Genomic DNA, 16,149 nt, shown 5'->3' with positions numbered 1-16,149 from the left:
CCCCAGAGACTGGTTGGCACTGCCCAGGCTCCCCAGGGCAGTGGGCACAGCCCCAAGGCTGCCAGAGCTCCAGGAGGGTTTGGCTGATCCTCTGGGGCACAGGGTGTGACTCTCAGGGATAGTCCTGCACAGGGCCAGGGGTTGGACTGGATGATCCTTGTGGGTCCCTTCCAACTGAGCATATCCTGTGACTGTGATCCTACACGCAGTGATCACAAACTCCACAGTCTGGGGCCAGCTCCCCTCCCAGCAGGTGTGTGCACAGGGTGACACAGAAATCCCTGGAGACCAACACCTCCTTCCCATCTCCCTGGAGAAGAAGGGGAAGGGCCTGATCCTGCAGTTTCGGTGTCACAAGAAGGATTTGTGGGATGAGGCAGCGATCGCACTCCGTCAACTCCCCCTGGCTGCTGCCAACGTCACTCCCTGCTCATCCCTCAGGGATGGCCCTGGGACAGGCAGGAATCCCTTGGACAGAAAACAATATTTTCTTCAACAACCAGAGTTTCAATGCAGTACTAAAATTGGCAATAAATTGGAATAAGAGAGTGTGAGACCTAAAGGCACAGAAGCCTCCCAGGGGCAGGTCTGGCACTGCCCGGCTCCGGGTGCTCCAAGTGCCTCCGGGCTCGGCCAAGAGCATCAGTCGATATGCAACTGGTCCAGATCTCCTGGGAGGGAACCAGGGATGAACTTGGCTGCAGCCAGGGCTGACTCCTGAGCCTCTGCCTTTGAGAAAGGTGTAATTAGTCTTGATTACTGCTTTTACCTAAATGGGAACAAAAAACCCATAATACAGATCAGAGCCTCCTTCAAGTCTGCCCCGGTCATGAGTATCTCTCTGGGTAAAACTCTGTGGACAATTTGAAGGTTCTTTCTTTGATGGTGATCTGAAAATATTTTTTCAAAATAATAATACCTCTTTTAATAGAAAGTAACTGCTACCACAATCTTGGCTTCTCCTACTCCTTCCCATTTCTCAGTTTAAGAGTTATTCTGATGCTGAAGAACCACAGCAGAATCAAGTGTACTGCTGATTTTGCTTCTTTCTCCTGCCAGATTGTTGAGGACACTGGTGTAAGAATCATTAAGGAACCCTGAGCTAAACTCCTGTTCTCCCTAGCCAGGCAAAGTGTGGAAAGAAAAGGAATCAATGAATCATTAAGGTTGGAAGCCCATGGATCCCCCTGTGCCCCATCCCCACCTTGTCCCCCAGCCCAGAGCACTGAGTGCCACGGCCAGGCCTTCCTGGGACACCTCCAGGGCTGGGCACTCCAAACCTCCCTGGGCAGCCCCTGCCAAGGCCTCACCACCCTTTCAGTGAAAAAATTCTTCCTGAGTGAAAAAGTTCTTCCTGAAAAGGAAGCTTGATCCTAATTCACGAGCAGAACAGGTGGATTCTTCCACCCCTGTGCTGGAAATGCAATGAGCAGGTTGTCAGTAGGAATGCAAAGAGCATTTCCAGCACCTAAACAGTTTTAAACACATTATGGAAAGAGTTGTCACTAGAAATGCTGCTCCTGGGCCATTAGCCCCCTCTGCCATTAGTCTCTCTGTCAGTCTGGAGGGAGGACAAATCCAGCTCCCAGAATTAAAGCCACCCACGTTACTGCCCATGCACAGGCAAAGCCATGGACAGCAGTGATGGTCCCTTCCCTGGAGCATTCCCTCCCAGCCAGGACACCTGGAGACAACTCCCTTTGCAGGGGAAAGGGATGAGGACACTTCTAGTCACTGAGTGCTGTGTTTCCCTGCAGTGCTCAGCATGGCAGGGGATATCCTGTCCCATGGTGGGTAAGTCTGGTCTTCTAGAAGGGGCAGAGGTTGCTGCTCACTCTGGATTTCCAGTCCCTGGGTTCCTGTTATTTTGAGAGTGCCACAGTCATGATGCTCAGGCATTGAGCACTTATTACAACGTGAAACAGAGATTCAAATATCTGTTTCTACCAAAACACACATTTAAAATGCTGGCAGCTTTCTCTTTACCAGAATATATTAACATCCACTTCTCCTTTAACATGTCTAACCCCTTGGTCTTGGAAGGCCTTACAGAATAGCCCTAACTGCTACAGTTCTGGGTATTTTCTTAATTCACTTTCCTATCTGACACCTTGCATGGAAAAATTAAGAAATCACTCATAACATTGGACATTTCTGCACCACAGAATGGTATCTTTGCACCAGAATCTTCGCATAATATTTTAAATCATCAATTATTGAAGCATTTCTGTTCCTGCCATTTCAAGAGATTTATTCTGACAGGGGAGGAAATATCAAAAAAGTCAGTAAAAACTCCTGTATTGATCCAATCAGTCCACAAAATCCTGGTTCCCCTGAACCCAGCAGCAAAATTACCTGTGCTCTACTCACCAGCCACACCTCAGTAAAACAGAGGCTCCACGTGGCATTTTCTGCTCAGACTCTGAGGGATTCTGTTTTAATTAAACAGAGATTTTAGGCATGACCTCTAAACTTCCTGAAAATTCAGCCCCGCCGTCCTCCAGGCCAGCAATGACTTTCATGTGATGCTTCTCATCTCGTGTAATAAATTCACAGATGGACCATCCTTGTCCTTCCGATGCCTAAGAATAACTCCTAAGTACTGTTCCCGGGGGATTTGGGCTGGTTTACACACATCTGCTGAGATACGTGTCTTTGAGCCCAGATTAAGTCTTTGTTTGACCATATTTGAGCATTTGTGAAACTACTTGGCAAGAATGTCCTTATTTTATTCATTCAAGACATGTGCTGATTGTTGCCAGTGTGATGTGAACTCCTCCCGTGGAATTGTTTCCTTCCCAAACCCTTCCCAGGGACAGGGAAACCGATGGCAGAGAACGGGCAACGGTGTCAGACCCCGAAAAATCAACTGCTCTATTTTTAGGCAAATGAATTTTAGGCTCATACCTTTTCCTAAGCAGACTGGGGATGTTTTGCTGCATGGCCCTGTGGCTCAGTGCAATACCTGGTTTGCTCATTACTCTCTGACACGCTGAGAACACCCAGGGGAGGTTTCCATTTCTCTTTTGTGGCAGAGGAAGGACCAGGAAACAGCAAAACCTAAACTTGTGGCTGCCTCTCCAGAGAAAGGTGAGGATGCTGAGACTGGAGCAAAGGAGGCTCAGGGGGGACCTTCTGGCTCTGCAACCCCCTGACAGGAGGGGGGAGCCAGAGGAGGCTCAGGCTGGACAGGAGGAGGAATTTCTCCCTGGAAAGGGTGGTGAGGCCTTGGCAGGGGCTGCCCAGGGAGGTTTGGAGTGCCCAGCCCTGGAGGTGTCCCAGGAAGGCCTGGCCGTGGCACTCAGTGCTCTGGGCTGGGGGACAAGGTGGGGATGGGGCACAGGGGGATCCATGGGCTGGGAGGGCTTTTCCAACCTAAACAATTCTATAATTCTGTGAGTCTATGAGACCGTGGGTGTAGCTTGCAAAAGCAAAACCTGTTTTACCAAGAACACGACACTTCCAGCCACACACAACCTCAACCTTTCTTCCTGAGCACAAACCACCGAGTCTTTCACTAACCAAGACCCCAAAGCTGATACCACTGAGCCTGCAGTGAGAGTCTGTGCAGCCCAGCACCTCAGGATGACTCAGGGCTTGAGGTTTGGGCAATTTTGTGTTTCACAAATGCTTTATTGTTCGGGTCTCTTCTCAGCAGCTTTCCCCTTTCCCCACCAGCAAAAGCTCTCGACCTCACGTCACTTCCGTGGACTCCCCTAAAGGGAACTGGATGATCTTCAGGGCCCCTTCCACCCCAAGCCCTTCTATGATTCCATGACTCCCCACTGCAGAGGCTTTATGGGGACCCAAGGAGCACCTCCAAGCACAGGCCCAGAGCAGCACCAGCTGCTGCACAAGCCCCAGAGAAGGCAGAGCCTCTTCCCCGAGCAGCAAACAGGGGCTGCCCACAAATAACCCCCCAGGTGCTGCTGGGCATGCCCAGGCCTTGGAGAAAGCTGCTGTATGGCTGTAGAAATAGGGGGTTTATGTTTCTCAGCCGTGCTGAAGCCCAGCCCAGGGAGGCAGAGCCCAAGAACCTCCCCAGCCCCTCACTCCTGAGCACACAGAGCCAGCCCAGGCTGGTGGAGCTCCTTCCACCAGACCCTGCTCCCCACGGGGTGGGAAGGCAGCTTTGGGGGCACTTTGTGGGCAGAGCTGGGCCTGAAAGCAGAGTCACTGGGACACTTGACTGGGGCTGGTGGCTCCAAGTGCAGCTGCCACAAGACCTGCCCTGCTCAGAGCACAGTCCAGGAGTTCTGGGAAGCATCACCCACACAGTGCCAGTGCCTTCTCCAGGCTACTTAGAAGTTTAGAACTGAGATGTTTTTTCCTGTTAGAAGTGCTAAGCTCTGTATTTTTCCTTCCAGGCAATATTTGTGTTGCATTTTCTTCTGTTCACAGCACCCCCTGCTCAGGAGTGTCAGTAAAGTCAGTCAGAACTTGGACTTTGATGATCCCTGTGGGTCCCTCCCAACTCAGGAGGCTCCACGATCCAAAACTCCTTCCAAATTTGTTCCTCCAATGTACTTGGGTTATGTGAGGAACTTCTCATCTCCAGCTCAATCTGGGGACCATCACCAGTGCCCTCACATATTATTCTACCTTTGACTCAGAGTGAAAATCAATTTTAAAAATGAAAACCAACTAAAAGCTCTTCCATCCCAGGATATTCTTAAGCATCCTGGGCAGGAGCTGTGTTGCCAACAGTAGGCTGACAAGTCCCTGGCAAGACTTTCAAATGGGATGAAGTAAAGCTCTTAAAACTCCTTTTATTTTAACTCCCCATCTCCAGGGGTGGCCACATTCCCCTGGCACAGGGGAACCACACTGCAACTGGCACCATCCCAGCACTCCCAGTTTGCACTGGACGGGAGCAGGGCAGTCAGTCCCCACATTCCTATCCAATGTCTGTAGGATTTAGATTGCACTTCTTAGCTCCCCCTCATTATTTTGGTTTAATCACAGAATCATGGAATATCCCAGCTGCTCCTTCTTCACTGGTGAGTGCTGCTCACAGCAGGCACAGCAGGGAGGGAGAGAGGAGCTCAGAGAGGACACACAGACCCGCTGTGGCCTTGACAAGGGTCTCTGAAAGGGCAGCTGACAAGTGCTCAGTTGTCCACGGTGGCTGGGATCTCCTCCAATGCCCTCACCAAGCACTTGGGCACTTGGGGATGTGGTTCTGGCCCTTGGGGACACGGCTCAGGGGTGGGGATGGTGCTGCTGGGGGACAGTGGGACTGGGGGATCTCAAAAGTCTCTTCCAACCTTAATGATTTTTTAAGCAGAGCAACAGCAAAGGTGGGTTGGAACCCAGGCATCCTCTAGGATTTGGGAAGGCTGGGATCATACCTCGTAGATTTGGGGTGACTTGTTTCTCTGCCCTTACAGTGCCTCAGTTGCCAGCCCCTGAAATGTGGCACGGAGCAGTTCTGCACGTGCCAGGGCAGGTGATGCCAGCATAACCCTGCAGCTCTTGTGGCAACAGCAACAGTTGCCCCGTGTGTGAGCACAAGGGGCACGGGGAGTTCACTGTCACACTGTCACAGTCACACTGTCACAGTCACACTGTCACAGTCACACAGTCACACTGTCACACTGTCACACTGTCACAGTCACACTGTCACACTGTCACACTGTCACAGCAGGCACCAGCTCCTTCCCCGTGGCCCTCCCTGGAGCACCAAACAAGGCTGGGAGCAGGGGAGGACCAGGGTTATAACACAGAGCCCCCCTGACAGGAGGGGAGACCTGGGGGGGTCGGGCTCTGCTGCCAGGGAACAAGGGACAGGAGGAGAGGGAACGGCCTCCAGCTGTGCCAGGGGAGGCTCAGGTGGGACAGGAGGAGGAATTTCCTGCTGGAAAGGGTGGTGAGGCCTTGGCAGGGGCTGCCCAGGGAGGTTTGGAGTGCCCAGCCCTGGAGGTGTCCCAGGAAGGCCTGGCCGTGGCACTCAGTGCTCTGGGCTGGGGGACAAGGTGGGGATGGGGCACAGGGGGATCCATGGGCTGGGAGGGCTTTTCCAGCCTCAGTGACTCTGGGATTCTGGGATTCTGCAAAGCTGCAGCCAGAGGAGATGTTGGAGAAAGCGAAGGAGCCCCTGGAAGCAGAGCAGGAGGAGCGGATGCTTTGCAAACATTCCGTGTTCAGCCATGGGGAGGGAGGTACCCTGATTTTATCCCAACACATGGCACTCTCAGTGTGACCCCATGTTGGCTGCTGAGCCTCCAGGAAGGCAGGGAAGGAATGCAAACCCTGGCACATGAGGCTGCCCCTCCGTCCATCCTCTGCGAGAACTGATGGGAGCTTTTTGTCCTCCTGCCAAGGGGAGAAAATAGAGCAGCATTTACCTGGAACAGATGGGCCTTCCTGGGCAGCCAGGCTTAATTAACCACCCAGCCAGTGCCCAGGCCCCGCTGGAGCAGCACAGGGCACTGCCTAGCCAGGAAAAGCCCTGGACTCAGCACAGCCAGGCAAAGGTGCCCCTGGCTCTCTGCTCTCCTGCCTCCCCCACATCACACCCTGGCACCACAGCCTGGCACCACAGCCTGGCACCACAGCCTGGCACCACAGCCTGGCCTGGGGCTGGGCACGAGAGGGGCAACCCAGAGGCCAAGGATGTTTCCCTCCCAGGACAGGACTGAGAGCTGCCAGGACAATGTCCCTTCCAGGCTGCTCAGCAGAGGTGCTGGGTGTGCTCTGCTATAACTGTGTGTGTGTGCTGTGTGTGCTAAAACTGTGCTGTGTGTGCTGTAACTGTGCTGTGTGTGCTAAAACTGTGCTGTGTGTGCTGTAACTGTGCTGTGTGTGCTGTAACTGTGCTGTAACTGTGCTGTGTGTGCTGTAACTGTGCTGTGTGTGCTGTAACTGTGCTGTGTGTGCTGTAACTGTGCTGTAACTGTGCTGTGTGTGCTGTAACTGTGCTGTGTGTGCTGTAACTGTGCTGTAACTGTGCTGTGTGTGCTATAACTGTGCTGTGTGTGCTATAACTGTGCTGTGTGTGCTGTAACTGTGCTGTGTGTGCTGTAACTGTGTGTGTGTGCTGTAACTGTGCTGTGTGTGCTATAACTGTGCTGTGTGTGCTGTAACTGTGCTGTGTGTGTGTGCTATAACTGTGCTGTGTGTGCTGTAACTGTGCTGTGTGTGCTGTAACTGTGCTGTGTGTGCTGTAACTGTGTGTGTGTGCTGTAACTGTGTGTGCTCTGCTGTAACTGTGTGTGTGTGCTGTAACTGTGCTGTAACTGTGCTGTGTGTGCTGTAACTGTGCTGTAACTGTGCTGTGTGTGCTGTAACTGTGCTGTAACTGTGCTGTGTGTGCTATAACTGTGCTGTGTGTGCTGTAACTGTGCTGTGTGTGCTATAACTGTGCTGTGTGTGCTATAACTGTGCTGTGTGTGCTGTAACTGTGCTGTGTGTGCTATAACTGTGCTGTGTGTGCTGTAACTGTGCTGTGTGTGTGCTGTAACTGTGTGTGTATGCTGTAACTGTGCTCTGTGTGTGTGTGCTGTAACTGTGCTGTGTGTGCTGTAACTGTGCTGTGTGTGCTATAACTGTGCTGTAACTGTGTGTGTGTGCTGTAACTGTGCTGTAACTGTGCTGTGTGTGCTATAACTGTGCTGTAACTGTGCTGGGTGTGCTCTGCTATAACTGTGTGTGTGTGCTCTGCTATAACTGTGCTGTGTGTGCTGTGTGTGCTGTGTGTGCTGTGTGTGCTGTAACTGTGCTGTGTGTGCTGTAACTGTGTGTGTGTGCTGTAACTGTGCTGTGTGTGCTGTAACTGTGCTGTGTGTGCTGTAACTGTGTGTGTGTGCTGTAACTGTGTGTGTGTGCTGTAACTGTGCTGTGTGTGCTGTAACTGTGCTGTGTGTGCTATAACTGTGCTGTAACTGTGCTGTGTGTGCTGTGTGTGCTGTGTGTGCTGTGTGTGCTATAACTGTGCTGTGTGTGCTGTGTGTGCTGTAACTGTGCTGTGTGTGCTATAACTGTGCTGTGTGTGCTGTGTGTGCTGTAACTGTGCTATAACTGTGCTGTGCTATAACTGTGCTATAACTGTGCTGTGTGTGCTGGGCTGGGCTGTGCTGTGTGTGCTGTGTGTGCTGTAACTGTGCTGTGTGTGCTGTAACTGTGCTGTGTGTGCTATAACTGTGCTGTGTGTGCTTATAACTGTGCTGTGTGTGCTATAACTGTGCTGTAACTCTGCTGTGCTGTGCTGTGCCCTCAGTGTGATCAGAAGGGAAGAGCTGCAGAGTTAACCCTGCAGTGCTCCAAGGCAGGTGGGCAGGGAGAAGGGCAAGGAGCATGAAGGGATTTCTCTCCTGGGGCTGGAGGAACCCTCCTCACCTCACCAGGGAACAGCCTTCCCTTCATCTTCCAGCCAGCACATGGCTCTTCCCACCAGACTCAAGAACCATCAGTGAGTCCCCACCTGCCTCTTTCACAGAATGCCAGAATCCCTGAGGTTGGAAAAGCCCTCCCAGAGTCCCCCCTGTGCCCCATCCCCACCTTGTCCCCCAGCCCAGAGCACTGAGTGTCACGGCCAGGCCTTCCTGGGACACCTCCAGGGATGGGCACTGCAAACCTCCCTGGGCAGCCCCTGCCAAAATGACAGTAATTGTTGCTGGTTATCAGCCCTGGCTGAGACAGTGCCTCTGTTTCAGACTCTGCATCTTCTGGCTTTCAAACTCACACAGTCACCCTCTTACTCTTGTCCTTCACCTTTTTCTCAGCTTAAAGAAAACAAATAAAATCCCTTTAACACCTGAACGAGGAAACCAGCATATTTTTACCTTGAACATAATGGCCCATGACTCCTTTTCTGCACAAAACTCACACTGGGGGCTTCGAAATTTTAAATTTGCAAAACTAAAATGTTACGGAGTGAAAATGTAGGTAATGAAATCTGTGCATGGGACCTGTTGGGAGTTACAGGGGGTGTTTCCCAGGAAGGATTTCTCCACGGAAAGGGTGGTCAGGCACTGGAGGGGGCTGCCCAGGGAGCCGGTGGAGCACAGCACACGGAGGAGTCTCAGCCCTCCCACTCACCTCCCTCAGGCAAGGAAGGCAGCTCACAACTCCCGAGCATTAATGATTCATTATCTGTACCCCTCTCTCTCCCCTTTGTTCCAACTGTCACAGTGTCGTTCTTTGTCTGTTTACTGTGTATTACTGGCCAATAACACTTTGCAGGGTCTTTAGAAAGGGCTGTTTACTCAGAGTCAATAACACATTCACACACAGGAGTTAATGCTCTCACATCCACTGAGGGGGACAGGTTCAGGGGGCTGCACAAATCCCACCCCATTGTTCCCGGGGATTTGAGCACCAACTTCTGCTTACCCTGCCTGGAAATCTGCATTTAATGCCATGTGTATGGAAATGAGGGAGCAGTGCACTGACACTGCCGTGGCTGGTAACCCAAACAGCCCACAGAATATACTTTTTATGTCATTGTCACTCACTGCCGGGGCCGTGGGCTGGCTTTGGCTGACAGGACAAAGGTGAAAGCCTATCTGCAGCTGAAGAATTCCTGATCAGGAGAGGTGCTGGCCGAGATGTAATCCAGCTGCAGAAGAAGGCTCTGCAAAGGAGCGAGGATGTGCAGCTCCAGCAGCAGCCCCGGGTCTGGCAGCAGAGAGGAGCTCCCAGGACCAGGGGCAGGGAGTGACAGGGCAAGGGACAAGGGTTTGGAACAGGAGGAGGGCAGGGTTAGGTGGGATATTGGGAAGGAATTCCTGGCTGGGAGGGTGGGGAGGCCCTGGCCCAGGTTGCCCAGAGAAGCTGTGGCTGCCCCTGGATCCCTGGAAGTGTCCCAGGCCAGGTTGGACGGGGCTTGGAGCAACCTGGGCTGGTGGAAGGTGTCCCTGCCCATGGCAGGGGTGGCACATCCAACCTTTAAGGTCCCTCCCAACCCAAACCATTCTATGATTCTATGATTATTTGTACCCTGCTTGTGTGATGGATTCAAGACATGCAACCTGATCACTGGGAATCTCCCTGAGGAGAGACCTTGCTCAAGAGCAGGCCTGCAAAATCAGGACATCATATAAAAATATGTAAATATATAGAACAAAAATAAATTATATATATTAAAAAAATGAATAATTTGGACAGATTTACAAAGGGAGTATCAGAACTGACTCTGTGGTATCCAGCACCATTATTTGCCAGCATATGGATTTGGGTAAAATTCATTTTCAAAGCAAAGAGATGCTAAGGTTTGTCTAAAGTAAAGTTGGAGAAGCGTGGTTAGTTCGTGCTTTGGAGCTCCAGGATCTGTCAGGCTTTAGCCTTTGAAAATGATCTGTTCCTTCATTTAGCTTAATCCTCTCTGGATTTCCATCCACTACTTAGAAGTGTAAAGTAGTGGTTTATGCAAACAAGGAAAATGATAGTTTTCCGATTCCATATGCAGAATCATGAAATTCCACTAGAATGCACCACTGCCATGGGAATATTTGCACTTTTACAGTAGCTCCCACACAAGGAATTCAGAGTTCTCTGAAGGAATGGCCACTTTGGCCACTCACATTTACATTGTCAAATGGACAAGGAAACCACGTCCCTGCAGTCTTAAATAAACTGTATTCAACGTGATGTGAATGTTTTTATAAATCCAGCTGGTCCTAAAAAAAACCTGTTGCTTTCGGATGAACACTCAACGTAAATCAATATTTAACTTCACAGGAGTTCCTGTTGTGTTGCAACTCTGCAGATGCTCCCAGGTGGGTTGTGTAAAGAGAGATCAGGATTAAGGGTTGCCTTGCTGAAGGTCTAAATCCCAGAATCCCACAATCATCGGGGTTGGAAGGGACCTCCAGGATCACCCAGTCCCACCCCAGCACCCCCAGGATCACCCCAATCCATGGCCCCAAGGGCCACATCCAGACACCTCTGGGACACTCCAGACACAGGGACTCCACCACCTCTCTGGGACACTTATTCCAAGGCCTGACCACTCCTGCAGGGAAAAATTGTTTGTAATCCCTGATCCCCTCTGGCTGGAGCCTCAACTCTCCCTGTGCCCTCACCCAGAGCCACCCCAGCTCCAGACAGAGCAAAGCAACTCCTGGAAGTTAAAATAATTACCCAGAAAGAGAGCCCATGTTTCTTCCATCTAATTAGATAATATGCCCACATGTTTAGCACCAAGGTATCCACTCCTTAATTGGAAAAAGTCAAGGGCAGAAACTAATTAGCAGCATTAATCAAAAGCAGAGGTCTAATGATAATTAACAACACATCCCCACTACAAACCAAATCCCTTTATTAGAAGGTGCTTCAAATTGTAAAATTAAATGAACAGAGCTTTACAATAAGTGTTTCCAATTGCCATCTCCTGGCAAAGCTATGCATTATTTCCCCAAAATAAAGGAGAGGAGCCAGACTAAAGAATGATATTGCACATGATCCCTGTAAGCACTTTGTCCTGCCATCTGCAAAAAACAGAAGAAAGCTGAAATTCCTAAATTCCTGGATAATCCTCCAGGTTATTGCAGCCACTGAGGGCCAGTGGCCAGAGCTGTGTGTGCTCTTTGTAGGGTAAAATGCTCCCTCCCACACCAGCAAAATAAACCCCCCCAGGGGAAGGGAACCCCCAAATCTTGCTGTGGGGGTAGTTCTGCTGCTCTCCACAATCTTGGGAGGCTACAAGCCTTAAAAACTTTGGCAAAGACCCCACATTTTGTGAAATAAAGGACCAACGAGCTGCAGGAATCCCCCCAAACCTCAGACCCACTGTAAATTTTTGCAGGGCTACAGGAACACCACGATTTCCTCCCCTTTCTCCAGCAGCCACGGGGTGGTTTGTGTGTGTTCCAGGGCGGGCACGGTGCCTGTCACACCCTGGGGGAAAACCTGCCAGGACTGGAGAGCCAGCAGCTTTCCAGGGGCTGGAGTTTACCAAAGGGAGAACAGAAATAAAGCCCCCTGAGGCCCTCAACCCAAGGGGATTGGGATCTTGGCTGCTGCACATCGTCCTCCTCCCAAAGGAACAGCACTGGCACAGAGTGAACCCAGCTCTGAATCCACACAACCTTCCCATCAGCTGGGCACTCCTGTGTTACACCCCAGTGAAGAGACAGAGCAAACCAGGCAAACTGTGAGTTATTATTTCACTTGGTGTGTGGACTAATTGCCATCAATACTGATTAGCCCTCGGGGATGCCACCGGATTGAAAGGCTGCAGGCAATGAAACCCCAGCTGATGCAGCACCTGCTTTGGGAAACACTTATTCCATGTTCCTGTGTTTATATTTGTCTGAGAAAAGTGTGAAACTCGTGGTCCCACCCTGGGAATAACACTCCTAACTCAGCATGTGCAGCTCTGCCCCTGCCAGGGGCTCAACAGTGACAGGGCCACTGAAGTTCTTCCAAACCTGAGTATTCTGAGCAAAAAAACCCCAACCCTTTTCAGAGTGTTTCACAGCCCCAGAAAGCATCTGATAGTCTGCTAGCTCAGTGCTGGCTTTTAATGAACAGAAACCACCCGAGAGCAGATTCTGCCCCCCCTGACTGCAGACCCTGTGAGGTTTAATTGACTGAGGCAGCACAAGTTCACTAAGAATTTGACTTAAGAAGGCATATTTATATTATTTATACAGATATTTTTTAAACAATTTTTTAAATTGCATGACAGGCAGTGAAAACCATGGGCCAGCTACCAAATTCACTGGTGGTGTGACACCAAATCACACCTCAACTGATCTTGGAGATACATCAAGGCAGCACAGGCAAACAGAACCATCCTGAAAAAGAGGACAAATTAATAATATTAGCCAGGCAAATTAATCTAACCTCCAATTAATAACTATTAAACCAGAACATTTTAAGACTTCTCTGTATTATGATACCTCACCAGCAGGAAGAAGGATTTCCTTAATAGGCTGGAAAAGGGAATGCTGTGTTCAGTCAATAATGAAACACTCCCATGATTTCAATTAAACCTTCAACCATTAATAAAGAAGGGGTCTAAAGTACTTTTCTGTGCATCTGGCTTGCAAACAGCCATGTCCAGAGCTCAGAGGTGGAAGAGAGTTACATATTCCATGGAAAAGAGTTCACACATTACCTTGTTTGTGTAAAAACTGTATGCAATTAGTACTACTTGGAGTAATAGAAGTAGGTTTGGATTTATTCCACACAACACACTCAGAGTAAGTTGTAAAAACAGGCAGCAGCAGGTGAAAATGTCCTTTGTGGCAACTTGGAATTTTTTTCCAAGACTTCAGAGACCAGCATCTTTTGGAAAGGGGATAAGGGGATACAGGATTTCCTGAAAGGATAATTTTCCACTGGAAAAGGGGGCACATCTTCCCAAACAAAGGAAGTGTCAAGGATAAGCTCTGTTTCCTGCAAATCCATCTGGGAAATATAGATATGGATAGATATATATACAATCATAGAATTACTGAATAGAATCATGGAATGGTTTGGGTTGGGAGGGACCTCAAAGCCCATCCAGTGCCACCCCTGCCATGGGCAGGGACACCTTCCACCAGCCCAGGTTGCTCCAAGCCCCGTCCAACCTGGCCTTGGACACTTCCAGGGATCCAGGGGCAGCCACAGCTTCTCTGGGCAACCTGGGCCAGGGCCTCCCCACCCTCCCAGCCAAAAACTTCCTCCTGCCCTCCCACTTGGAATGGCACTTTAAGCAATCCTTCAAGAACCAAAATAGTTCTCAATGAAAAAGAAGGTTGCAAAGACAAGAAAGGGAGACAAGGAAGTTGGGCCAGAGGTCAGCAACGTGCCTGTGTGTCACAGCTGGGGTGAGGGACAGCCCGGGGGGGCAGAGCTGACAGAAACACAGCCCAGGGTGGGCAGAGCTGGCAGAAACACAGCCCAGGGGGGGCAGAGCTGGCAGAAACACAGCCCAGGGTGGGCAGAGCTGGCAGAAACGAGGTGTGACTGCAGTGACACCACAAACCTGCTCCTGTCTCTCGCCTCGAGCAGTGAAATCCCTCAAAACAAACCTTAAAGGCATTTCTGGGGGACCTGCACAGGAATCACCCCTCTCTCCCACCAACAGATCTGAAAGCACAGCAGAGAACACAACCAGCACAAGCAGGCAGAGTGAAGATGAACATGAACAACGACAAGTAAACTGACTGCTCTTTTGAGTGGTCCATGCCACGCTGGAAGATTTCATAAAGTACTTTTGAGCTCTGCTGAGGGAGGTCTCAGTCTTCCAAAGTGCTGATGAAAACTTGCCAACACACTCAAACAGCATTAATAGGTGTATATTGAATTTTAACACAAGCACTTTCTACCACACTCCCAAATTACTCCTCTTCAGTGGATTTTCCAGGACTTTTTTCCTGGAGAAACAGCATCACCTTCAGGCCAAAAAAAGACACATTCCAATTGCTTGAATAGGGAAAGCCTTAAATAAAAAAATGCCCCTGAAAACCTTGCACATTTTTAATTCCTCTCTGAGCCGAGTTGGCAAAACATGAACATACAAAAAAGAAAAATTCTAGGGTTGTACACAAATCTAAAATAAAATAGAGGGAAGGGTCAGTGTGTCCTAATTTTGGATCCACTCAAGTTTCAGAAGAGTCCACACAGCTGAGCTAAGAACAGTTTTCCCAGCACACCTACCAGGAGCCAAGTGCTGTGGCAATTATTGTGCACCCTGAGCCCCCCAGCAGCCAGAACACAGAGCAGGAGGTCAGCGGGGGGGGTGAGCAGCACAAAGGGGATGTGTCGGGGTGTGCAAGCAGACGGAGCTCTCAGCAGAAATTCAGTCCCTCAGAAACCACATTCCTGCTGCACAATCACACACACAGCACAAAAACCACAGAGGGAAATGTTTCTGCCACTGCCCCAGAACACAAACCCCCCTCTCTGCCCAGAACAGACAAACTGAGCACCCTGGGCTGGTGGAAGGTGTCCCTGCCCACGGCAGGGGGTGGAATGGATGAGCTTTAATGTCCCTTCCAACCCAAACCATTAAATGGCTCTAAATTTCGTCACAGTGAACTCCCTGTGTTGTTTTATGAACCCCTGTTTTGCAACAAGAGCAGCTGAGAAACAGAGGGCAGATCCTTCACTGAACAGGAAGTTCAGCATCTCAGTTACTTCCCCAAAACACCTCCCTCCCTCCCCGGGTCAGCTCCTCACAGCGTGTCCCACGTGTCACCAGATGCTCCAAATCCAGCCCCGACCTCCCGCCAGCAGCACCCGGGACATCCCTCAGGGAGCGACAGCAGCACCCGGGATATCCCGGGATATCCCTCAGGGAGTGACAGCAGCACCCGGGACATCCCTCAGGGAGTGACAGCAGCACCAGGGACAGGCACAGAAACAGGGATTTATGTAGAAACAAAGAGTGGTTTGGGTGGAAGGGACCTCAAAGCCCATCCAGTGCCACCCCTGCCATGGGCAGGGACACCTCCCACCAGCCCAGGTTGCTCCAAGCCCCGTCCAACCTGGCCTTGGACACTTCCAGGGATCCAGGGGCAGCCACAGCTTCTCTGGGCAACCTGGGCCAGGGCCTCCCCACCCTCCCAGCCAGGAATTCCTTCCCAATATCCCCACCCTCCCAGCCAGCAATTCCTTCCCAGTATCCCATCTCTCCCTGCCCTCTGGCAGTGGGAAGCCATTCCCTGTGTCCTGTCCCTCCATCCCTTGTCCCCAGTCCCTCTCCAGCTCTCCTGGAGCCCCTTTAGGCCCTGGAAGCTCCCAGTGGAGACTCCCCAGAGCGTCCTGTGCTCCCCCCTGTGCACACACAGACACAGAACCGAGGACATCAGCTCTCTGCAAGGCCAGTGAACTTCAGCTGGGCAATTTCTTCCCGGTTTTCTTTGGAAAATAAAGTCAGTGTTTCCTGCAGCAGAGCCCAAGACCAGGCTCCCCATTGCACTCCAGATTCCACGGGCAGTGTTTCACTCCTATTTGTTGCCCTCCCTGCCTGAATCGGGTCCCTTCCTGACGGGGAGCCCTTTGCTGAATGTCCAGGATCAGGAACAGCTACGAGTGGAGGCTATATTTATATTTACATTTGCATTTACATTTACATTTATATTTATATTTATATTTATAATCTCAAAAAGGTAATTCCTGAGTTTAATCCTAGTTGCAGGAACTGCCTGCAACTCACCCTAAAATCACTGAACATCCCACTTGTTGCTGTGTTTGTAGTTTAAAGACGTGGAG

This window comes from Pseudopipra pipra, chromosome 2 (genome assembly GCF_036250125.1).
Source record: "Pseudopipra pipra isolate bDixPip1 chromosome 2, bDixPip1.hap1, whole genome shotgun sequence".
Classification (NCBI taxonomy): Eukaryota; Metazoa; Chordata; class Aves; order Passeriformes; family Pipridae; genus Pseudopipra; species Pseudopipra pipra.
Note: the sequence above shows the minus strand (reverse complement) of the source record.